This window comes from Phoca vitulina, unplaced genomic scaffold (genome assembly GCF_004348235.1).
Source record: "Phoca vitulina isolate PV1807 unplaced genomic scaffold, GSC_HSeal_1.0 scaffold17, whole genome shotgun sequence".
Lineage (NCBI taxonomy): Eukaryota > Metazoa > Chordata > Mammalia > Carnivora > Phocidae > Phoca > Phoca vitulina.
In genome coordinates this window covers 17,389,969-17,414,914 of record NW_022589720.1, presented here as the reverse complement: position 1 = coordinate 17,414,914, position 24,946 = coordinate 17,389,969, and the positions used below count along the sequence as shown (strand labels likewise).

Sequence of the window (24,946 nt, the reverse complement as noted above, 5' to 3'; positions counted from 1 at the left end):
GAGCAGGTTCCAAGTAACTGATGAATTTCAATCCCCAATAAGCCAATTCCTAACATTGATTTGAGGAAAGTTACGCTAAATTAATCTAAGTGCTCTACCTAGCAAAAACTTTCTATAACCTAGTTCTTTGTAAGAGTTGAGGTCCTGCTAAGAAGTAGCTGTTGGTATATCCCTATATCCCTGATTAGCTCTTACCTGCTTCCCTCCTGGAAGTCTGCCGCCATTGCCCGTTGGCAGTGACAAATTTCCTGATAGTAATTGGTTTCTTCTGGAATGTCCCTCTTATGGGGTTTACTCTCTTTGTGGTTCAGTGGTTTGGAAAACACCCACCCCTCATCTTGCTCTGCAATTCAGGCACAGTGTCTTTTATTGCCAGGATATTGCCTCTCGAGCCAGCTTTGATGGGTATGTTAGTGTTTCGTAGCCCTCCCCACACTAACTGGAAGGCCTCTCTTTCTTCTGACTTATCTTCTCCTCCATAGTCCTGGAATACTGAGGGGCCATTGCATAGTGTGGGTGGGCGAATCCCCAACACTGAATTCTGAATAGATTAGGGCAAAAGTTCCTATTATAAGAATCCCCCTTTACCTACACAAATACCATAAATCTCACTTGTTGGCTTAACAGCAATAGTCAAGAAGTGTAATGTAATACCTAAGAATGAAATCCTTCTAGTGGATGTTTCCATGTCTTATACCAGGTCACAAAACCAGGTGGTACAACAGGGCTCCTGTGTCTACTTTGTCTGAGAACCATACCAGCAAAAATCCCTCATAAAGATGCCCATCTGTACTAAATCAAGCAGAAATATTTGCATTACGCTACTAAAATTTTGTTTTTTCTTGATGTCTTCTACACGGTCAAGAGATTACATCAGCTCTCAGCTTAGGGTAACGTCAATTCAACCAGCTTCGGGGTACTTCTGTGTCCCTGAGTCACTTCTGCTCACTACCAAACCTCAGACCTCCTGAGCATTAAGTATCTACCCCTAAAACATCAGAATTTTAACACATCTTTAACACTTTTGACCAGCCTGTGTATTTCCCTGGCTTTTCTAAAATTGAATTGAGTCGATGAACCTGAGAGGGCTGCCTCCATATAACACCTTAGCTAAGATGTTCATTCAAGGACCATGTCAAAACTCAATTCAGAAAAGTCTGAATTTTTCCATCAAGTTGCTCACTTTGAAGGCGAATTTCACCAGAACAAGGATAACAGTCTTCCTATTAATTGTAAGTATCAGAGAGAAAACATAAAGTTTACCTCGTAATAATTCTGAAATAATTAGAATTACTTCAAGTTATTTATAAAAGGGTTACTCCCATTCTTATTATATTTTTTATGTATTGAAGTTATTGCTAAATGATCATGCTTTAGAGTAAGTTTTATAATTATGCGAATCTTTTTCTTAATTAAAGCGACTAAAAGCAGAGTATAGCAACTTAGCTTTACCACAATCCATCATCTTGTAGCTAGTTGTGTTTGTCCTCCGTCATTAATATAATGAATTGTATGCTTTAATTATGAATGAAGATGTAAATTATGAAATATTAATTTTCTCAAGAAATGTTTATTAATAATATATAATTCTTATATTTTCAGATCCATAGCACTGAGTTTAAAATTAATTAAAAAAACACGTTAAAATAACAATTTTATGAAATGAAAAAGAACTAATTTTTAAGTGGAGAAGAGTACATACACAGTAAGACTGAAAAACCTTCAATTTAATTCCGAAGTTGTTTTGTTATGTTGAAAGATGGCTTGCATAAAATGGCACCTTAAAATAACTAGAGTTTTCTCCATTAGAAATCAAGTCTCTAATTTTTTTTTTTTTTTAAGATTTTATTTATTTATTTGACAGAGAGAGACACAAGCAGGGGGAGGGGAGAGGGAGAAGCAGGCTTCCCACGGAGCAGGAAGCCCGAATGTGGGGCTTGATCCCAGGACCCTGAGATCATGAACTGAGCCGAAGGCAGACGCTTAACAACTGAGCCACCCAGGCGCCCCTCAAGTCTCTAATTTTTGGTCTTTAGATACGAAAAATAACACTATGTGATAAAGGTAAATGGTCCTTGCTTTGTAGCCCCTTTGAGATAGCTGCCCTGAATGAAATAGTTCTGGTGTGGTGAATTGTGATGGCTTTTCATATACCCAAGCAGGACAGAAGCATCTGCAAGTCCAATTCCCTGAAGAGTTTTCTGTGCTGCTTTTAAACAGAATAGTAAAATGATGGAGCAGGTAAATATCTGCCAGTTAAAGGAAACCGATATTTTGTTCAATAGGGCATTATACCGTGTGTTCAGCAAATATTTACTGAGGGTCTATTTTGTATCTGGTAATTACATTAAACACTGTGAGAGCTATCAAATAGTATAGGTCCTTTTACATAAACACATAATGTGGTGGTTTGGAAAGAAGTCAGGTAAGCCCCAGGAATAAAAATCTAGAGATGAGAAAATTATATTCTGATAATAATTAAAGAGACTAGCTGTTTTCTTTGAAATGGTTGGAAGTCACTTTATAGGTCCATCAAGGTGAACTTTTAATTATAGGCAAGAAATTTGCATTTTATTCAATAAGCAACTGGGGACTAAGGAGCTTTCCTTGACAAATGAATGACATGTCAATTATTAAGCTTTATAATGAATAATATACCTTCAGTTGCTCTTAACCACTATCAATAGGATATGTTAGGAAGTGGGAGTAATAGCTTCTGGAATCAAGTTTAAGATATTATTGGCTGGCTAACCTCTTTGTGAGGATGGCAATAAGATAATATCCACATCCTGTTCTACTAAAGGGAACACAACTGTAGTCCAAATGCTGAAATGTAGGGAGCTAGACTAAATTGTCACAGTAGGCCTATTAGCATTAGTCACTTAAAGCCAAAGCCAAAGAAAACACACTGCGTTAATGATATTTTGGATATTTTGGGGTGGGGGAAAGAAGCCCTTATCGGAAGGAGCCCTTATCTTTTACACAGCATACTGAAATATTTACAGATGGAATAATATCAGGTCTAGGATTATTTTCAAATGTATACAGAGTGAGAGAATATAGAGGAAAGAAGATTGGCCACAAATAGCCAAATGATGAAGCTGAATGATATGAACATAGGTGTCTACCAGTACTGTGTCCTTTACTTTTTATATTTGTCTGAAATTTTGTAATAGAAAGTTGGAAAATAATAGAAACTAAATGGAAGGAAATGAGCTCTTTGCCTATTTCTACCCCAATGCCCACCACAAATCTCAGATTTCACCCCTTCGATCCAATGACCCTTCCAGAGCTCCTTCAACAGTGAAAAGCAGATTACACTAAAGTATGGGAGGGATTTGCCCAATACCAGAATATTTATATTATTTTCTGGCTAAAGCTTCTTCCTACAAGCCACACCCCTACATGGTAGCTGATCTGTTTCTCTATGGGATTGGAATCACTTTTTATTTTTAATTTTTTTTTATTTTTTAAATTTTATTATGTTATGTTAATCACCATACATTAAATCATTAGTTTTTGACATAGTGTTCCATGATTCATTGTTTGTGTGTAACACCCAGTGCTCCATTAAATACGTGTCCTCTTTAATACCCATCACCAGGCCAACCCATCCCACCAGCCCCCTTCCCTCTAGAACCCTCAGTTTGTTTCCCAGAGTCCGTAGTCTTTCATGGTTCGTCTCCCCCTCCAATTTCCCCCCCTTCATTTTTCCCTTCCTACTATCTTCTTCTTCTTCTTCTTCTTTTTTTTTTTTTTTTTAACATGTAATGTATTATTCGTTTCAGAGGTACAGGTCTGTGATTCAACAGTCCCACACAATTCACGGTACTCACCACAGCACACACCCTCCCCAATGTCCATCACCCAGCCACCCCATCCCTCTCACCCCCACCACTCCAGCAACCCTCAGTTTGTTTCCTGAGATTAAGAATTTCTCATATCAGTGAGATCGTATAATACATGTCTTTCTCTGATTGACTTATTTCACTTAACATAATACCCTCTAGTTCCATCCACGTCATTGCAAATGGCAAGATTTCATTCCTTTTGATGGCTGCATAATATTCCATTGTATATATATACCACATCTTCTTTTTCCATTCATCTGTTGATGGACATCTTGGCTCTTTGCATAGTTTAGCTATTGTGGACATTGCTGCTATAAACATTGGGGTGCACATACCCCTTCGGATCACTACATTTGCTTTTTATTGATTTTACCCCTTCTTGATGAAAGAGGACAGAGTGAAAATGAGAATACAGCTAATACCACTTGTCAACCATAAGGAGTTGGTACTGATGTTTTTCAGTTGATGCAACTTTCAGTGTCATCTCAAACTGACCTATGAGAGAATCAGCATCCACTCTGAAAGAAGTCATGAATCTCTTTAACTTAAAATATTTAAACCTCAGGTTTATGAAATTGAGTAGGTTGTAGCTAACCCCTTCACCTTTATTTATATAGGCATATACCAAAAAAAAAAAAAAAAAAAAGCAGAACAGAAAATTGGAAGAAGAAGGGATAAATAAAACAAATTAAAGATTATCCTTTTTCTTCATTTTTCTCTAGAGTACACTTTTTACAGATGGGAACTGGTGAGTTAGCCTACCAAAACTCCAATGTCAATCAAGAAAAAATCTTTAGTTTCTCATGATGCATAACCTTCCTTTAAAAGTGTGTAAATAGGGGACGCCTGGGTGGCTCAGTCGGTTAAGCGGCTGCCTTCGGCCCAGGTCATGATCACAGGGTCCTGGGATCGAGTCCCACATCAGGCTCCTTGCCCAGCAGGGAGCCTGCTTCTCCCTCTCTTTCTGCTTGTGCTCTGTCAAATAAATAAAATCTTAAAAAAAAAAGTGTGTAAATAGGCTTATGTATATTATAATCTGTTTTTTTCTATTAAAATCTATGAAAATCCATGTTAAAAATATATTGATATGTTAATGATGCATTCATTTATCAAATTTTCTTATTTATATTTAATCAATACATTAGTATCTACAGTTTTGCACTATAAAAAACAGTGACATATACACAATATTTCCTCATTAAACATCTCTAGAGTCATCCACTTTATGTATACACAATCTGACATTTTTGTTACAAATGTCAAAATCGTTCCCTTGAAATTAGTCGCAGTTTGTATGTCCAACAGCAATTTATTATTATGCTTTGTAATATAATTGCCAAAAATGGAATTGTATAATCTTATTTTACATCTTTAATGGGAAAAAATTCCTCAGGATTTACAATGTAAAACAACGGTATGACCCATTTAGCCTACATCCAATCGGACGCAATCATTACAATTAAAAACAAAGTTTTCATTGGGGTTTACATAGTGTGTATATTGCCTATTTAAACAAAAAAGTCGCTGATACTTATTGAGCCATTATTTTCTATCAGTTACCTTTTTGGTACTACATGTCTACTAACTCATTTAATCTTATTCCCTCATATCCATGAACTCATTTTACACTATTTTATCCTCCTTTCTTATCTGAGGAAATGAAGGCAAATGTGGTTTAAGCAACCAGCCCAAGGGTTCACAAGTATTGTTTGCTCCTGTCATGCTGTGCTGTTGTTTTAATCCTAGGGAGTGAGCCACCCAATGTCCTGCTATTTTTATCACAGTTTTTACCACTGCAGCATTATTACAAAAACTTAAATCTATATATTTGATGTACATGGCATAGTAAAAGTATTATTTCAGACTACTCGCCCACAGTCCTGGGATATGTTAAAGCCCTGTATTCCTGTGGGTTGTTTTAATTCTTTTTTTTTTTTTTTTTTAAAGATTTTATTTATTTATTCATGAGAGAGAGAGAGGCAGAGAGAGAAGCAGGCTCCCAAGGAGCAGGGAGCCCGATGCGGGACTCGATCCCAGGACCCTGAGATCATGACCTGAGCCGAAGGCAGACGCTTAACCATCTGAGCCACCCAGGCGCCCGGTTGTTTTAATTCTTTTAATAAGGAAAATAGAGTCAGCAAGGCACATAGAAGTTACCTATTCTTTATGTTGTGGCAAATTATTGACTTTTGCTGAGAGTGAAAAAGAACAAGTTGACATAAGGGGAAACTGGATATTACAGTCAGTGTAACTGAGGGTGGAAGGAAACATGGTATTCAGAAGTTAACGGAGTCACCATGAAACCCAAAGAAAAAGTCCAATTTAGTAAATAAGTAAATAAGAGTAAGTGGGAGATCCTTTTAGAGCCGCTCTGTACCAATATCAGCTTTATGGTCCTATATAAAGTATTTTCAGCTTAAGGCCTATCAAATGCAGTTAGAGCCTGAGAAAGCTCAATTATGTTTCTGTAATATAGGGTCACTTGCTGTGGCGTAGATGCTGAAGGTATTCTATGGTAAGATTTCAATACACATTAAAGAGAAGTTAGAAATAAATGGACAATGATACGTGTGTATCAAGAAGTGATTAAGAATTTCACAGTGGCCATTGTTTATACTTTATTTCCCTATTTAAATTTTACTGAACTATTATCTAGATAGGTACTAGGACATTAAGTTTAAAGTCGTCTTAAACTGTGATTGAATGAAGAATGCTGTGTACAATTTAAGAAACTGTTAGAAATATAAAGTAGGGGATTTTATTCCATCTTAAATATGGCTTCTTTGGAAAATAGGAAGTAGATTTAGAGGTGTGCACACTGTTATCTTATTATGGATATAATATAGTCTTAGCAGTTTAATTACAGTCATGTTCTATTAAGGAAAAATTGAGGAAGATGTGTAGTTTTGCAACTTTATTGAAGTGTAACATGTAAAAAAAAGCTGCACATATTTAAATTGCAAATTAGATGAGTTTTGACGGATGTGTACAACTGTGAAACCACTACCATAATCAAGATATGGCAAATTTTCATCATCCCTTTGTCATCACTTGCTGTTTCCCCCTTCACCATCAATCACTTTCCTGCCTTCTGTCACTTTGGTTTAATTTCCATATTTTAAAAGTTTTCATAAATGGAATTATATACTAGTTCCTTGTGTACTATTTGTGCCTGGCTCTTTTCAGTCAGCACAAAGACCTTGTGGTTTTTGAGTATATAAGTAGTTTATTCTTTTTAAATTGATGAGTAGTATTTCACTGTATGAGTGTACCTGTTGCTACTCTGGATTGTTTCTAGTTTTTTGCTATTATGAATAGAGTCAATCATTTGTCTATCAGTCTTTGAATGGACATATGCTTTCTCTTCTTTGGGGTAAACACTTTGGAATGAGATTGCTGCATCACACAATAGGCATATATTTAACTTTTTAAGAAACTACTAAAATGTTTTTCAAAGTGGTTGTACCATTTTATATTCCCATGAGCAGTATGTGAGGGTTATAGATGTTCTGCGTCATTGTCTATTCTTGGTATGGTTGTTTTTTTTTTTCTTTTTAATTTTAACTGTGTTAATAGATGCTTGGTAGCAGAAATGACTTTAAACAATTAAACAGTTTCGAATTAAGAGGTCCATGTAAATTAGGATTTTTTTTTTAGTTCTAGTTTTTAGTGAACAGCAAGTTAATTAGATATTGTTTTTCACTTCACTGCTTCCAGATCTTTCTACCTTCCATAACTTTACAATCACCGGACCTGCCCCGCTTTCTGACTCTCCACAGAGGGTCAAAATATCTGCTTAATAAAGATATAAACACACCTTTCTTTTTTCTATTAAGCAAACTGTTCATTACATAGTATTTTATGTGTATTTCTTTAATAACTTGTGTTTTAATCATTGCTAAAAATGTGTGTGGTTTGGAATTTATATCCGTAATTCTAGACATCACTAATTTTCAGTGGTTTTAAGTGAATTTGATATGAATTAAATCTAATAATCTTAAGGCTGTGTATATTATTTACTTCATTTTGTTTACACTTAATAATCATATCTACAAGATACAAAGTAAACTAAATCTGAGCTAACAGGAAGGGGGTAAAATACCAAACAATTGTGTCTACTGAAACCCATTTATTTTCTTTTAATTGTGTACTGTGCTTTTTTGTTTCACTTTTAAAATAACTTCATACTAAAGTGTAAACATGGTTTTAAAAATATAAAATATATTAATGTTGTATGTCCATTTTTCAATTATGTTTTCTAATTTAATTCTCAATCATTTTAATTAAACCACCTTTCATTTTTAAATGACCAGGACAATAAAGAAATAGGCTAAGGATACATTCTAGATGTGATGTAGTAACAATGTCCTTTAACAAAATATTTTTCCCATAATGTCATTTATAGAATGAAATAAAACTGTTAGGGGCAAGACATGGTGGGAAAGGGGAGAAAAAGTGTATTTGCTTATAGCGTTTTCTTCTTGGCTGAGTAAGTAGAAAGGATATCCCAAATTATTAGCGAAATAGATAATATAATTTAAATAGCTGACTGAAGTCTTAGAGATAATATATTCTAATTTCCTCACATTTTCCAATGAAATTTTTAACTGGAAGCTTCTTCTTAATTTTTAAAAAAAATTTTAAAGTTATATTTATTTATTTTAGAAAGAGAGAGAGGGAAAGAGAACGGGAGAGAGTGGGGAGGGGAAGGTCAGAAGGAGACAGAGAAAGAATCTCAAGCAGACTCTGCACTGAGTGTGGAGCCTGATGGGGGCTCAAACTCATGACCCTGAGATCATGACCAGAGCCAAAATCAAGAGTCAGACACTTGACCGACTGAGCCACCCAGGCACCCCATTAAATGGAAGCTTTTTAAAATGGCTCCAGGTTATAAAGCTAGTGGTGCCAGAATTTTGACTATCATCCAAGCTTTCTGATACCCAGTTGAGCTTTCTTTATTTCCAGAAGTTCATAGTATTTCAAATTCATGAGTATGTGCAAGTGAAGCTGGCCTCATTCATGTGAACTGTTGTCAAAATGGGAACAGTTTACCTTAAAGGCTGTTAAATTCAGCCACTCCTTACACATAAGCAGAAATAGGTATAATATATGAGAATGTTATGTATAATATATGAGAATGGTAGTACACAGCAAACATTCCTGTGTTAGTATTAGCTCAGTGTTGCTGCTGATAGGTCAGTTTATTACTTTGTTAGAATGCTTTCTTGTTTTACTTGTTTATTTTTAAAATTTAAAACCATTAACATTAGTGTTCTGGGATTTCCTTTCTCTTGATAATTAAATCACAAAAAAAGATGTAGAGAGGTAATATTTGAATCTGAAGTCCATAGAGAGAAAGATGAAATTAATATAAGAATCGTAAGACCAGGATCTACACAATCATCTTAATATAGTAATAGTCAAGAAAGCCTTCTTGATCTTAACTATTATTATATGAGAAAAATATGAGAAATCTAAGTGGAGAAATTTTTGTACATATCGATCACAACCTCCCTACCAGCTCAGAGTATTTTTTGTCTTTATTACATGATAATCTCAATTCTCACTCTTTAGTACAAACCCAAGTAAATGAAGAAAGAAAGAGTGGCTTCCATTTAGATATCCGTTTAGAGTCTTTATTGACTGCAACAAGACTCAGACAAACGTATTTTTTAGATATGGTGGGGAACAATAACCCTTGTCTGGAAAAGAAGACATCAGATTTTCCACTAAGTATCCAAGACCAAAGGACAATTACTTGGCTCTTTTTATTTCTAATTCCCCATCATTAAAATATGAATAAAATACTTCTTGTGATTTACATCAAAAGATTCCTGTAAAAATCAAATGAGATAATAGGTGGGAAACTTCTTGGCAAAGTTTAAGGACTGAATTAATTTGAGTTATCATCATTCTTTTCTTTTAGACAGAATTTTTATTAGAAGCCTTGAAAAAGTGTGGTCACAACATTTCTCTGTAAGATTATGAATGTGTCTGATAATTTCAGTAGACCATAAGAAATGGTGGAATTCAAGTGAGGTTTAAGAAACTTCTAGATGATGCATAAATACACTAGAAATGAATTCCTCAGGTCCACAATTCCTATGAGCTTTGCTGTTACATTACTTCTGCTGGAGAACTGAAATATCAGAAATCATCAAAACTTTGGCCTACTATATAAGTAAATGTTCTTGACATAGACATGTATTAGGGTAGGGTCATTTTCCTGTTTAAAAAACAATAATTACGGTTTTTGAGGAAGGGAGAGAATGAATTGCAAAAGGGAATTTTTGTATGCTAATGAAATTACGTCATTTGTAAGTTCTAGATCGTTTATTTTTTATGCTACAGAAGTTTATTGTTGTTGGATTTTTTTCTACTAAAATATACATAACTTTTTACTGTGGCTAAACTTTTACAGTATAATATTTTATCAGTTACAAGACATAATTTTTTGAAGATACAAATGTGTTTTTTCACGTTACAAAAACAAGAAAAGTTTCCTATTCTTTTAGAAGCAGGTTTTGTTGTTGTTGTTGTTGTTGGTTTCAATGTTTGGAAATTTCTAAGCACGAAGATTTTACTGTTCAAGTGACCTGAGTTTTAATTTTAGATTTGCTTGTACTGGCTGTGAGGCACTGATAAATTTAGTAAACTTCTCAGAATCTTAGCTTAATTAATAAAAATTTAAAAAAATAATAATAATGTCTGCTTAATAGGATTGTTCTAAGGATTTCATGGACAACAGCTACAGTTAAAGTGCATGCAAAACACATGACACATGGCAGGCATTTATTATGTAGTATCTATAATTATGACTGCTGTATCTTCTCCATACTCCCCACAAAAGAGTATTATTTTAGTTTGTTACTCATGAGTGTACTTCCACATAAAATCAATTATTTGTTAAAAAGACTACTGCAGTATCATTCACGTTCTCTGTAGAAAATGTTTAAGGTGAAAGACACTTGGAGCCTATGAGAACAAGAAGACGCGTCATTTAGAAGTAGCACCAATGCAATCGCATGCAGTTGGGACTTTGCAGGTAGAAAGCATCTACGATGGCAGAAAGTTAGCTTAATTTAGGGTGCACTTTGTTAGAGCGTTGCGTAGTTTTTCAAATAGCATTTTAATTTAGCAGTGACAAAACTTAAAAGTGATTAGGGTTCAAAAAAAATAAGCATTGTCTTAATTTAAAAGTTTTAAGAAGAGGTCACTATTTAAGATCTTCAGAATGAGGCTTAGACCAACACGAGAACAGAGTGCTTTAATTGTATGACCACCCAAACATGAGAACCTGAGAATCCATCAGATTTTCATTTATAAGTGCTGTGTTAACAACTAGTCAGGATCCTTACAGAAGAATTTGCAGTTGTGTTTCCTCTTGACTATTTATTTACAATTTATGTGCATCAATTTTGATTTAAGCAGCCTCTTTTCTACTAGAACACTCTAAGGCCAGTCTATAATTGGATAATGGATTTCCTGCTTAGTAGCCGCAGAAGGCACTCTCCTTCTCCTGAAGTGTATTGATTTGGTTTCTTCGCCTTCAGCTCTCCCCCACCACCAGAGGAGGGAGCAAGAGTCCTCTTCTGCAAGGGACACAAGCTCAGCCCTTGTCCTGGGGCTTCTCACCTGTGCTTCTATTTTAAATTCAAGTGTCTATCCTACTATAGTGACTCCGTTCCACTGAAGTTTTATTTTGTCCAATAAGTTCCATCAAAGAGCTTGTATTTTAATGAAATCCTTTTTTAAAAAAAAAACTATTTGGGAAACAAATTCTCTATAATGCTTTGTGCATTCCTTTATTGAAATTTGACATTTTTCTAAGATATATGTTAATATTAAAATATTATGATGCAAATGCAGCCCCCCCTTCTGTCTGTCTTACACACACACATCAAGGGAATGCCATATGTCCCTAGTGAAACCTACTTGGAAAAGCAGAAATGTTGAACGTATCACACAGTACCATTGTGAGAGGACATTTGTCAGTTTTCTCCCTGGCAATGAGAGTTTTCTCGCCCTCAAGACATGCAAATGACTTCTTTCATCTGTTCTTTTTATGTTATTTGAATAATTTTCTCCTATAGAAGTGAGGGCTGTCAAAAATTAACCATTTGGGGCTTCACTGTTTAATTATGTGACCTTTTTGAGAAATTAGTTCTCTCCAGGGAAGTGGTAACTTTTAAAGTACGAGATGTTGAACTTCTCAGGTGGTCAGTGAATAGGTATCAGCAGGTTGTTAATGGCACATGACTGTATAAAAATGTTTAACATTTTGGATTCTCTCCTCTTCTCGCGTGTTTTTGTTTTAGAAATCACTGTTTCAACTGGTAATAAAAGATGATTCAGTTAGGTGTAATGTTGTATTCTCCTGTTACTCGGGTTAATAGTATAATGCAAATGTTTTTGTAAGTCTGTTGGTAACTTAAAATGCTATATGTAAAACTATACAAGCAATGCTCTATTCTCCATGCCTTGGTTTGAGTGTTTGTATCTGTAAGAAACTGCCAAACAAGCGTATTTAGTATGAATACTTTTAATAAATCAGAGAGTTGCACTCTGGAGGGCTGTGACAAACCTCTAAATTTATTTTACGTAGACATAGGTTGAAGTATGTACCAGGCTTAGAGCAAAGACAAATGCAGCTATCTCTTTTATCACATTGCTTTAAACATTTTATAGCTTTAGGCTTTTCTTACAAATCAGGTCTATCAGGCTTTTAATTGTTTCACTGTACCTGATCTCTACCAGGAATGCACCTTGCCAAACAGCAGGAGAAAGCACATTTGTTTAAGTCCTCCGATGGCTTAACACTGTGGCTAATCTCCTTGCAAATTATAGTCATAGTTGTAGTTCATCCATTAGGCTGGAAAAGACAAGATTCCCAAGTGGCCTTGGAGCCTTTTCCAGTTCCCAGGAGACCCACTGATCCTCCGCGTGTGTTGCTGCACACGGGGAGTGCTCCCCGCTAATCAGGTCAATGATTATCGCCTGGCTCCAGGGACCTGACAGGAGCCTATCACAGCAGTTAGGGAGCCAACAAACGCAGCATGCTCGCGGAGGATCTCCCGTTAGGAAACACCGCTTAGTCCTCATTTACTCACTGGAACCTCTGAGGATTTCAGCTTATCTTTTTGTCCTCGTAGACAGTGAGGGGCTCAGCATAAACAGGAAAAAGACGCACCGCAGGCAGCTACTTGGAGGGTGTTGATTGAAAACTTCGATCTTCCCACCCCATTCACGGTTGATTGAACTGATTTCTCACCTCGTTCACAGAGAATATTTCAATTAAGGTAAGTGCTGCTAGATCTGAACTGCATCGCACTGAATTTCTGCATTGAAAGTTCTAACCGACTAAACTGACATTCTGCACTGCAGCAAGTCACTGTTTATGTCAGGAAAAGGCTTAGTTTATAAGCAAGTGTCCTAGAATGAAAACCGGCATTTTGGGGATGATGATATTTCGGGGCAATTTCTTTTGGAATACAAGCATGCTGCCTTGCATCAAGAGAATATAAAGGGAAATAATGAAAAGAGAGTTAATTTTTCATTTTACCTTTTTAGTAATCTAGAGAACTGTGCGGCGCTAAGGTAACTTGATTTTGATTGAAGTGTTTTGTTGATGTCATATGGTAAAATCTCTGAGTCGAAAAGCTTCAAAGTTAAATTAGATGGAAAGAAAATTTGCAAATGAGAGTTGAGATTTTGTGCAGCTTTCTACTTTACCAATGTTCCTGGGCTCCCTGTGGGTTAAAGGATTTAGGGCTAATCCCTGGATGTTTTAATAGTGTCCATTTAGAAATTAAAATATAAATGATAAAGTTTCTGATGTAGCTGTTTAAAAAAACAAAAATAATTAATATACTGCTGATATGATTTATAGTTCTTGCACAAGAGACAGATTTCTTTTGTGAAATTGGTTAATAAAAAGGAGAGTAAAGAAAAATTAACTTCTTTCTAAAATGCTTATGTTTGAAAGGAGAATTTTTCAATAAGAGATTACATTCAGGTGTTTATTGAAACCTTGGCTTTTATGTTTGAGGTTGTTCTTTGTTATCAAACTAAAGTGAATTGAGGTTAAGCTTGAGTTTAGGGCAATTATCTAGGTAATTAGGATAAACAAGTCTACATTATTTCTTCTATACCTATTTTTCTCATAAGTTTCTTAAGACTATCTAGAGAGAATGGAAGAATTTTTTTTTTCAAAGTTAGGTTTAATTATCTGAATTTTTTCTTTTCCACTTTACTTTTCACATATACTCTAATGCTTTTATCCCATATTATGTTAAATTTCTATGTAATCAAGAATAATAAAATAATTCTATCACTATAATTATATATGATGGATTGGTTAGCTTCCTAAGCATGTGAGTGAATAATAGCAACCACTTACCTTGTTATAATGTAGTACTTCAAAATGATTTTCAAATAATGAAACATTATTTAAAGTATAGGTACAAATCATTATAATACTTACACAAACTGAATTTCAATAACTAATCTCTTATGCCAAGACACAATCTAAATCTAATAAATATCAGCTGCTTTCGTGTAAAGACTTATAATGGTATCCTAAATGTGCTTTATAGAATGAGCACTCATATTTCATGAAATGGTGATACCACCTTCCTCCTATGGGTATCTTGAGATGTAACATTTTATAAAGATGTCAAAACACTATCTTAATTGGCTATCCTTCTGAAATTCTCTAGAGAGTTTTTCAGGCTGATGTTGATGTTATTGCTTCTCTCACAGGAGTAAAATATTTTCAAGATCCCCATAGGCCCTGACATGTACTTGCTGGTTGTCTGTATGTTTTTAGCCAAAGCCTGAAGACATTTACCTACCTCTGTTGCACTGAGACTTCTATCTCTTATCTCCAGGGAGTTGGTTTCTCAACTGATTCGAAGATACCTGAGAGAAATGTGTTGACTACAGTTAATTGTTACTGGGTTGGGGAACTTCTTCCTTTATTTTATTTTTTATTATTTTAGAAACACTGATAACCAAAAGATAAAACCAAAAGAGACAACATTAAACAAATAAGGCCACATGTGCTATTACCAAACTTGTACATTGCTTAAACTAGCTCTGAATTATAGACTCTCCCTGTGCCAAGTTCAAAATTGTTGGTAGTATCCTACCAATGAACTTTTATTGGATGTACTTTCTTGATGTACATGACCACTGAAAGATGTGGTGTGTATAATGAAATACTTAAGTCTAAAAAATGAAAGCAATTGTAGTTCTTATTCAAGAAGTTATGCCTAAAGTTTTTAAAGGGATTTTATCATTGTAGATGTTGTCTTAATTTGCATTATACAGGCTGGAAAGAAAAATGGAGAAAATCTTGGGTATGATTGAGAATTAGGAGCTGTAGCACCTAACTCCTCAATCAGATTCCCCTTTTTGTTTTTCTTCACTTATTATACTATCCCCAAGTGCCACCTTACCTCTAGATTCTACATTGAATCCCATTTTTCATTCATTTGACAGTAATTTATTCCTTCTGTGAGATCAGAAAGCAACTTATAGGATAAATTCACTTGGAGTAGACAGTTTCGAAATTTAAACCAAAAAGTCTGTTAAAACTTTCCTTATGATTTATAACCTGCTTTTCAGTATTTGGTAGTTTCAATAAAAGACAATGGGGAGAGGCAGTGTCTTACAAGTTTTCTAAATACCAAAGAGCTGGGATACAAACTTTGTATGTATGGTTTTCTAATCATTAAGTCAAAATTATGACATCAAGGTTATTTATCCCAATTCTCCAAAGAGGAGATGGGGGCTGGGAGAGGATAGGTAACTGAGGCAAGGGCAGACCATAGTTAGTGGACTTGTGATTCACCCTCAGATCAGGCTGTGTTTAAAGCTAATATTTATGCTCTACCTTTTTTATCATCTAGTATGTGGTGACCCTTTCCAATGTTTGATGTGACACTCATGAATATTTTAAGGTGATTTATAGGATAGTACAGCTTAATTATATCACCTTCAAAATAGTTTAAGTCTTGGCTTACTCAAAATAAATGACGTTATAAATTCCATAGTTGCCACTGTTTGAAACAAGCATATACTTTCTTCTTTTTGGTTCTAAAAGAGGTCAGTGCACAAGTCTTTGCATCAAGCTGATTCTGATTACCACAGACAGATAAAGCTCTCTACTCTATGGATAATCAGCTCTGAAGGAGGAGTAGACATACTTTCAGAATAAAATCAAATTATAAAGTAGTGATATAAATTCAATGCCACTTATTTGAAATGAGATTAAAAGAAAGTTAAGGAGAATTCATGTTCATGGCAAAAGACATTCACAGTATTAGAAAAAATAAAGAAACAGTTGGAATTGATTGTTGGAAAGTGGACTAAAAAAATTAATATTTAAATGTACACAAGTCTGTTCTACTGACTTTATATAAACCTTCCCATGTGTACACAGAGATTTGCTATAGCTAATTATGATTTGTGACAATATTATCAAAACCAAAATTGTGTCCAGTCTGTGGCAAAAAAAGAAGAGATCTTACAAAATTAGGATTGACCTGGGAAAATCTATTATGATTAGCTGTGATATCCAAGGACATACTGAGCTGGTAACTGGAAGTTAGTTAGCATGGTTATAAGATATCATCATTTATTATGCTCCAGCATGTTCTCAGACATTTAAAAAGATAACAGATATTGTGAATAATGGATTCAATAATGATTAGAAATATGATCAATAAATATATATATGAATAATATCCAACTGCCAGCCAACTTACTTTCCATTCTCTAGTTTTTTGGCAAGTGATTGGCTTATCCTAGTTGCATGTAGGAATAACAGAAAAACAAAGTAAATATATAGATAATCCCCTCTATTACTATTCCAAAAGAATGAACATGATCTGTAAAGAGTAGTATTGCAGAGGAGTTTGTTATGTTCACAATGCGTAAGTCTGCCCATCCAGAAAATATGACTGTGTGTCTAGGTCCCACTAGGCACAGTAGATTTGACCAGAGATGTAAGAAAATCATCTCTAGAATGGCCAGTGGCTCCCATGTGGATTACACAGGAACTATGCCAATGTAGGATGCTCTCTATTAGATGACAAATACCTGATTTGGTGACCTTCACTATGAAAGACATGTAGATAATAGCAGTTGTTGGGCAAGAGCAGACGTTGAAAAACATAGAGATGGTAGTCTGCAGAAACCATGAATAAGCTGAAGTCATGATGTTGGTAGGAAGGAATGAAGAGGTTAATTCCCTTAGGTAAGTTAGAAGAGACACATTTGCTGACTAACAATGGCTAAGCACAAGAAAGAGCGCTCCCTTGTGGAGGGGCAACGAGTCTGGGTTATCCTGGGTGATATTTCAGACCGTGCAGTGGTCAGACTTTTTCCTGTTTTCCACATTTTTCTTGGTGGTCGCAGTCCCATTTACTAACTTAAGCTCAGTAAATCTTTGTTTCTTACAAACTAAAAGATTATACCTGGCCCAACATCGGAGGTATTCATGGTCTCGTTAGAAAATGGATAAGGGCAGAAATGCATAGTGGCTGTAAGTACAAGTTCTGGATTCAACTACCTAGGTTCAAATGACCACTGAGGGTACTTCCTAGCTCTGTGACCATGGGCAAATCAGTGAAGGTGTCTAAACTTTGTTTTTTTGTGGTTTTTAAAACGGTTCATCTAATGGTAGTACTGTAATCCTGTACCACTGCTGTGTGACATAAAGGAGATAATTGATATAATATAATGACTCAGGTGATCAGGAAATGATAGTTATCATAAACAAGAAACCTTGTTATGAGTCCCTCACTTTTTATCTGTCAAGTGGGGAAAATTAGGGATGGTATCTCTCCTTAGCAACAATGCACACCTGGACCTTACCAGAAGCTCCTGGAACCACTTCTTGACACTGTGTTTATATCAGTATTTGAATTTTAGGAACATGTAATTTTTTTCTATTGGATTTAGACAGATGAGTGATGTTTCTTGAAAGAAAATAATTCAGTAGACAGTTTATAGAAAACCTTCTATTTTTGTCAGTGGTTGTTTGCATGCACAAAACCAGAGCTGAATAGTAGAGCATAAAGATACTGTAGAGGCTAGAAAGTTGGAAATCCTTGCTGTTTTATCTCTTGCAGAAGTTTACTGACTCCTTGTTTAAAAGAGAAACTAATTCATGTTGCATAATTTTTTTTATTGTAAGCATAATAAATATTTGGTGAAATATTTTTTTAAATGTTTTGAAAATAATTATCTAAATGTCTATTTTCAGATGGATTCAAGCTTATTTCCTCTTCTCCACGAAATCATCCATATTTTACTATGGGATTTCAATCTTCTAATTATAAATGTTCAAATTTTGCATATATATGCAAAAATATTCCAAAATTTGCAACAATTTATTCAAGTGATAAGCATAGTGAAACTGTAGTTTTGCAAAGGAATTCATTGTTTTCCATCCTCCAAGAATGTGTGATTCTTGTATTTTGGCATATATAAGAACCAATGACTATGTGTCTTAAGACAGCAGTTTCCTGGGGCACCTGGGTGGCTCAGTCGTTAAGCATCTGCCTTCAGCTCAAGTCTCGATCCCAGGGTCCTGGGATCGAGCCCCGCTTTGGGCTCCCTGCTCGGCGGGAAGCCTGCTTCTCTCTCTCCCACTTACCCTGCTTGTGTTCTCTCTCTGGCTGCCTCTCCCTGTCAGATAAATAAATAAAATCTTTAAAAAAAAAAAAAAAAAGACAGCAGTTTCCTGGGTCTCATATCTGAAGTATTGATTGGTAGGTCTGAGAAAGAACCCAGGAACCACAGTTTTAGCAAATGAAGGTTATTCTGATAAAATCGGAATATATAGGAATATGGCCTAATTACTGGGTTTTAAACAATTTCCCAGGTAATTCTAATATTCAGACAAAGTTGAGGATTATTGCTGTAGATCAGCAACTCCAAACTTGAATGGGCATGCAAATTTTCTGGGGCTCTTGGTCAAATGGTTCTGAAATGGTGCCTGAGACTATGCATTTCTAACAACCTCCCAGGGATACCAGTGCTGCTGGTAGGTGAGAAATGCGTTCTCATTCTGGCCCCATTCTGCCCTATTGTTGCCCTGGTGGGTAAATTTTCAAGGACCTAACATAAGACATGTCTTACAGCTCAGCTTACCTGGGTCAAACATGGTTGAAACTTTTCAAGAAACTCTTCCCTTTGCAGAAGGGTGATGGGAAGTTCTGAGCCAGGTCAGAATTGAGAAACATCTTTTTAATCTATTGTGGATTCCTACTGACCCACTCTGGAAATAGAATAATTGCATGCTTTTAGAAAGCAACATATTTAGGTAAGCATTGCCAGAATTTAATTATTTTCAGTTAAGGTAATTGTTGGGGGTAATTGTTGCTTTCCAATTCTGCTGCCCAATGTGTAGAAATTTTTGGCTTTAGCACCACCTAGGATAACTCCATACCAAAGTTCCAAACTTCTCAGAAAATTCTGACTTCTTGGATGGCATTTCAGTTCTCTTCATCCTAGGAATGCAGTCCTGATGCTTCATTATTTGTCAGTTCAACATTTTTCTCTCCCCAAACTAAAATGGCAAGGATATTGATTTCAGCTCTCTCCTCTATTTAACCTTTTTTTTCTATTTCCAACTGCCACATTTTCTTTTTATTGCTCAAATCTACAAAACACTAAGGGAAATATCATATTTCATTAATATAGACACAAATTTTGGATAATTGATTTTATCATTTTTAAATTACAAACCTGCCCATTTAATTCCCCACTAATCCTCTATATTATTTTTCTTCTAGAATGGTTAACATTGCATGAACCATACACTTGTTAATTTATTTGATTAATATTTGTCTCCCCTCTCACATTAAACATTAGAATGTAATGTCCACAAAGGCAGGGTTTTTGATTCTTTTATTCATAGCTGCAACCCAGTGCCTAGAATGGTGCCCAGCATAGAGCAGATTCTCAGAAAATATCTATTGAACAAAGAATGTATGAATGTTCCAAATGAATCATAAATTATGTGGTCCGTGTGTCAGGATTGAGGCAAGTACCTAAATAACCATGTTGTGCTTTTGCTTAGGACTGTATAAGATTCAAGCACATTTCTCAAAAGGCTTACATTTAATCCATTTAATTTACTCAATCCATATTGTGTACCTCTTAAGTGTCAGGTACTCTGCTAGATGCTAGGGACGTATGTTGATAAGCTCTAGTTCCTGTTCATAATGTATTCTGCCTATTGGTAGCGGGGTGGGGTGGGGAGTCAGACAAGAGAAAGGGCAGTTACAGTATTCTCTGGTGTTCAATCATGGAAAATATGTACTGGGTGTTATTAATCACAGAGTAGCTACTGAGTTAACTCTGAGGAACCATAGGATACTTCTGAGAAGTTATCTGAGCTATATATTGAAGGATACCTTGCATTTTGACAGACAGAAGAGGCAGGGTGGTTAGCTCCTAATAGAATTTATATTATGTGCCAAAGCACAGAGATATGATGAGAGAATCCCTACCATCTTCCAGGACCACATTAGTTTATAACATGACAATGTAATGCTGTATGTGTAAGAAGAGGCAACATCATATCTGCCTTTTGTGAGGAGTTTAAACCTCCCAGAAACAGTGGAATCCCGTTAAAGCATTTGAGAAAGGGAGAGACAGATATATTGGTACTCTATTCTGAATCTTGCATTTTATTTTTCACTATTTCAAGTTGAAATATATATATGTATATATACATATATATAATATTTATGCATTATATATATGTATTATGTATTTTACATATATATATATAATATATATATTTAATATTTCTTTATATATATAAAGAAACATGTAAATTAAAAACAAAACAAAAATACACCAGAGGAGAAAATTCTTTTTTGGTGGGACTCAAGGGAGAGAGACACTCTTTTTTTTTTTTTTTTTTTAAGATTTTATTTATTTATTTGAGAGAAAGAGAGAGAATGAGAGCGAGCACATGAGAGGGGGGAGGGTCAGAGGGAGAAGCAGGCTCCTCACTGAGCAGGGAGCCCGATGCGGGACTCGATCCAGGGACTCCAGGATCACGACCTGAGCCGAAGGCAGTCGCTTAACCAACTGAGCCACCCAGGCGCCCGGGAGAGAGACACTCTTAAAATGCTGTGCCGAGGACAGGTGAACGTTCAGATGTCGAAACCAAATAAAGGGTTGAGTGAGGATGAATTTAGTCAACTATGTATCCATATGTAACTTTCAGGGACTCTATTACATGATTAGGTGAACACATTTATTTCCGTTTCCGAGTTTAGGAAAAATGGCAGACTACGGATGGCCATATCCACTAGTATTGACATGGAACAACGTTCACAATCTCTTTCCTCCAGGTTGTAATCTAACAGAAAGGAGGCAGAAGGCCACCTTCTTGCCTCTACCACTGGAGAATCAAACTAAAAATGAACTATTCAAACTTAATATCACTCACATTCTTAGGAGGAGAGCATTTTGAGCCTTTCCTTTTAGAAGTAGAATGCTAGGTCTTGCTGTGGCGGAAACGCTGCCTCTTCTGTTCAGTCCTTTGTTGTCATGAACTGTGGCTGACATTAAATAGGAGATATCTTTAATCGCAGAAGTTTTCTCTTGACCATTCTACCCAAAACAGCACACCCTCCCTTTTTTTCTCTTTACTGTTCATCTGACATGTAACACTTATTGCCTGATAATGGGTTCTTCAATGGGACCGTAAGCTCTGTAAAGATAAAAACCTTATTTTGTTCACTGCTGAAGCCTCAGGACCTAGATTACGGACTATGATATAGTTAGTACCTTTAACATATTTATAGGAACGAAAGAAAGAAGGAAGAAATGGAGGAAGGGAGAGAGAGATCAAAACGTCTTCCCATCTTGACCCCCAAACATTTCTCTTCTCTCTGCACAATCTCAGCAAATGACACTGTAACCTATCCAGTGGGTCACATTAGATACCCAGCTCTCATCTTTGCCTTTCCACTTCTCACATCCAACATATCCAATCTAGTTCTTTCAATTCTGCCATCTAAATCTCTCTCACATGGGTTTTCACCTTTGCCTCTCCACGGTTCACACCACCTTCATCAGTTACTTGCTTATGGTCTCTATGTTATACTTTCCCTTCATAAATTAATGTCCCTTACTGCCAGAATATTGACCTCTCTAAATACAGACTTGACCTTATTATCCCTGTGGTCAAAGCTTCCCTTGTAATGCCCCATCTCTTTTAGGATATAATTTAAACCTTCATGAGGCATCTGTTTGTAAGCAAGGTCTGGACGCTGCATCCTCTCGAGTCTTGCCTAACTTGTACCAGTCTATTTTTCAGCCATCTTTTGTTTCCTTATCACTGAGATTTCATGTTTTCTGCCTGGCATATTAATTTGACTTTTTGCCTGGCTTAATCTCTTGGCCCTTAGAACCAAAGATGTCACTTCATCCAAATAGTTTTTGGCCCCTACCAATCTAGTTAAAATGCCCCTCCTATCAATTTCCATAGCATAGTCTATGCCCCTTTCTTTCCAATCACAGAAACTCATTACATCATTTAATAATGCTAAATTCCAAACTCTGACGGCAGGCTCTCTGCCTGTTTCATTTTACTAGTGTATTCCCGATGACAGGCACTAAGGTATGCAAATCATTCGTGAAGGACAGGTAATGTAGTTTGCTGAATTCAAAAACAATCATTTATTCACAAGCTTCTCCCTTCCACTTGGGCAGTTAAATTCCTGCCATTCTGAATAGAATTGTGCTCCTCCTTGTCACCTTTACGAAATGTCAAAAAACACAAAAATAGGGTAACAATTAAGTTAATTCAAAAATTTGTCACGCCTGGAACCACTGAAATTTGTTTAATGCATTTCATACATTTTATCCACCTTATTGGCTATGTAGATATCTTATCCTTTAATGAACAGTAAAAATTGTTCACACACGTTTGGTAAAGGTCACCTATTTTCAATCAGCACCTTTCTGTGTAATAACTGGGTGACATTTCTCATCCATTTGTGATCAATAAAAAAACATGCATATTTTAACTCAAAAGTCCATTCTCTTTAAAAGTATCACTCTTAGAGCTTCTTATTTCATAACTAGGTGATATTTAGTGCAGGGAAATTACACTAACTCTTATTCTTAGGGCTTTTGAACTTTGGAGGAAAATAATTGGTAGAACAAACAATAGAAATGGCCTATCCTGGAGAATCAGTAGTCAAAAAGCACATCCTGAATAGATATTCTTTGGTGTCTCATGTTTAAGGAATGATTACAGTGTTATATTTAATATTAGCATAATTAAACTGTACTTTATTACTTGTCCTTTAGATGAGGTGAGGTGAAATGTTCTAAAAATCAATATAGAATAAACAACGGCATTAATTCTGGAAAATATTTCTTTCGCAGATTCTTAGAGGCAGTCTTCCTTGGAACCATAATCCTCAAAAAGAAATCACAGTCCTTGCAGAAACAGTTTAGGTCATCTGGGTCTAGGTCTCTGGATTTTTCTAAAAGCCTTCAACAAGGCACAAATGACATTTTAAATAGCTTGTCAGGAAAAGAAGTGATTTTTAATGCAGATCCACCAAATATGTTTTTTATCAGTGCCCCCAAAGGCAAACATCTGAAAGGCAGAGAAAAACATAATACCAAGATAAATGTTGTGACTATCGTCTAAAGAGAAACATAATATTAAGATAATAGAGAAATATCTCTTGTCAGGAAAAAAAAAAAAAAAAAAAAAGAAGAGTAAACAGGCTTAATATCCCATAATTCTATAATTTACTCAGAAGTATAATTAGACATCGGGATTTTTTTCCCTACCAGATGCTAAGCCAATTTATTTTAAAGACATTTTAGGGAAAAAATCCCCCCCAAAACAACAAAACAGACCCATTTATGCTCTGGTCAGCAGACATGGGGAGTGGAGCCCTGCACAGTTAAGCAGCAGTGAATGCAAAGTTAACACAAAAACTCTTAGGCAAAGTAATGGAAGTGTTACACTGATTCCTTCACAGAAGTAAAGCCTGTTGTGTAATGATTTATGTTACTCTTGGTCTTGATCAGCATACCAGCTTATGAAGCTGCCAGCCCCTATTACCTTCTACTCCCTTCTAGACCTTTCTTAGTCCAGTTTTTACAGACTTTTGGGTTATCTGCCCCTCACGACGAAGTACCCACACACCTTTAGACCTAGAGGCTCTTTACTGTCTTTTGTTTGTGGTAGCACTATTCTGCTCAAGAAGTTGGGTGATTGGTTTAAGTAACAGCAGTAAAGTTAAAATGTTTTACTTCTCAAAGTCATTCCTTCATCTTTGGACGAACCTGACGGGAAAAATTCCCCCCATTTTAGGCAAAGTTCTCTAGTCATAGGTACCATACTCTTCAGAACCATATAAATCAAATATTGATTCTTTGACTATATTCAGTTGGTACTAAAAAGTGGGATTATAAATTAATTAGCAAATCAATAAGCAAGATAAAATTCTTCTTCTATATGAAAACCCCTTAAATTTATCAATGGTACCCAGGCTCTGTATCCTTGCTGCTTCATTGCTTCCTATACAGTTAGTGTGTGGGTTCACACACCTTTCTTGTCCCCTTGGACACACTGCAGCTTGAGGTTACTGAAGGACCATTCGTTCTCTTTCCTCTGACCCATACCGAATAACAAAAATTAGGCCCTATTTTCCTCTCTGCTTGCTTTCCAAGAAAATTAAACCTTCTCAGGGTTGGTTAACATATCAAAATTTTGAGGGTTGGTAAAGAGCATGACCCTGTTAGTGTTATACTCACTGAAAGGTTAAATAGGTTTTGCATTCCAAGAGGAAATTCCAGAATTAAAAACATTTTTGTTCTCATTGAGCCATTACCAATGAAAGTAAAAGATATCTTTGAAAAAAATCAGCCTTGAGACTTGGGTATAAAGTCCTTGCTGGATATAGCAGAATTCTTATAGTGAGGTAGTAATAAAAAGTAGAACTTCAAGAGGTCCTACAGCTACAAAACTAAGTCTGATAAGAGCATAACAACATATGCAAATGGAAAACGCTCAGCATTCAGGTTGCCAAACG

At 35.7% G+C, this 24,946-nt stretch overlaps 1 protein-coding gene across 6 annotated transcripts in view; it reads left to right on the top strand.

Moving 5' to 3' along the window:
- CDH12 (cadherin 12) overlaps positions 1 to 24,946 on the top strand; it is a 1,003,710-nt gene that overhangs the window by 623,221 nt on the left and 355,543 nt on the right. For 4 of the 6 annotated variants that reach the window (XM_032415438.1, XM_032415430.1, XM_032415431.1 and 1 more), the window contains exon 3: positions 13,004 to 13,150. The exons of 1 other annotated variant lie outside the window; for it this stretch is intronic. The gene's annotated coding sequence lies outside the window, so the exon portion shown is untranslated. Of the gene's footprint in view, positions 1 to 11,597; positions 13,151 to 24,946 lie in introns of those variants that run through there. One more of the 6 variants, XM_032415432.1, reaches the window with a different exon arrangement.